The sequence below is a fragment of the Nannospalax galili genome, unplaced genomic scaffold (assembly GCF_000622305.1).
Source record: "Nannospalax galili isolate Female #2095 unplaced genomic scaffold, S.galili_v1.0 scaffold332, whole genome shotgun sequence".
NCBI lineage: Eukaryota > Metazoa > Chordata > Mammalia > Rodentia > Spalacidae > Nannospalax > Nannospalax galili.
In genome coordinates this window covers 24285-25500 of record NW_008333794.1, presented here as the reverse complement: position 1 = coordinate 25500, position 1216 = coordinate 24285, and positions in this window count along the sequence as shown.

The window sequence follows — 1216 nt, the reverse complement described above, 5'->3', positions numbered from 1 at the left end:
CAAACACTTCTACAATCCTCCCCAAAACACCACAGTCAGGTCTGCCATAGCAATGTCCCACTCTCTGGTACCAATTACTGTCTTAGTTTGTTTCTCCATTGCTGTGACAAAACACTCTGACAAATACCAACTTGGGGAGGAAAGGGTTTATTCAGCTTACATCTCCCAGGTTGCAGTTCATCAAGGAGCCCAAGGTAGGAACTCAGGGCAGGAACCTGGAAGCAGGAGCTGGAGCATAGGGCATGGAGGAATGCTGCTTACTGACTTGCTCCCCTGGCCCCTGTTCAGCCTGTGTTCTTATGCAGCACAGGCCCATCTGCCTAGGGGTGGCACCACCCACAGTGGGCTGGGCCCTCCCACATCACTCATCAAGGAGATGCCCCTCAGACATGGCCACAGGCCAGTCCAATAGAAGCAATTCCCCAATTGAGGCTCCCTCAACCCATGTGTGTCAGTCAAGTTGACACTAAAGCTATCCAGCACAGAGGTGCTCTTTCTTTCTTTTGGTTAACTGGGCTAGAGGTCTGTCAATCACATTTATCTTTTAAAAAACCAGCTCTTGGAATTGTTGGTTCTTTGTATTGTTTTCTTTGTTTCAATTTCATTAATTTCTGCCCTGATTTTTGTTATTTCTTCTTGTCTGCTGGGTTTTGCTGTTGCTTTTCAAGTGTGTTGAGTTGCAATGTTAAGTCATTTATTTGTGCTCTTTCTGATTTTTTGATGTAGGCGCTTAGAGCTATAAACTTCCCTCTAAGGACCGCTTTCAGCGAGTCCCAGAAGTTTTGTTGTGTTGTATTGTCCTTTTCATTTAATTCCAGTAATACTTTTATTTCTTTCTTATTTTCTCTTTTGACCCATTCATCATTCAGGAGTGTGTTGTTTAATCTCCATGTGTTCATCTGGTGATTAGAGCCTCTTTAGGTCTTGACTGTAAGCTTTACTGCATTGTGGTCTGATAGAATGCATGGAATTATTTCAATTTTTTGGTATTTGTTGAGGTTTGTTTTGTGCCCCAGTGTATGGTCAATTTTGGTGAAGGTTCCATGGGATGCTGAGTAGAAAGTATGTCCTTTGGTGCTTGGATGGAATACTCGGCAGATGTCTGTTAAGTCCATTTGATATATTGTATTTAATTCAGCTGTCTCTCTGTTAACTCTCTGCCCTGTTGACATATCTAATGGCGACAATGGGGTATTAAGGTCCCCTACTGTTAATG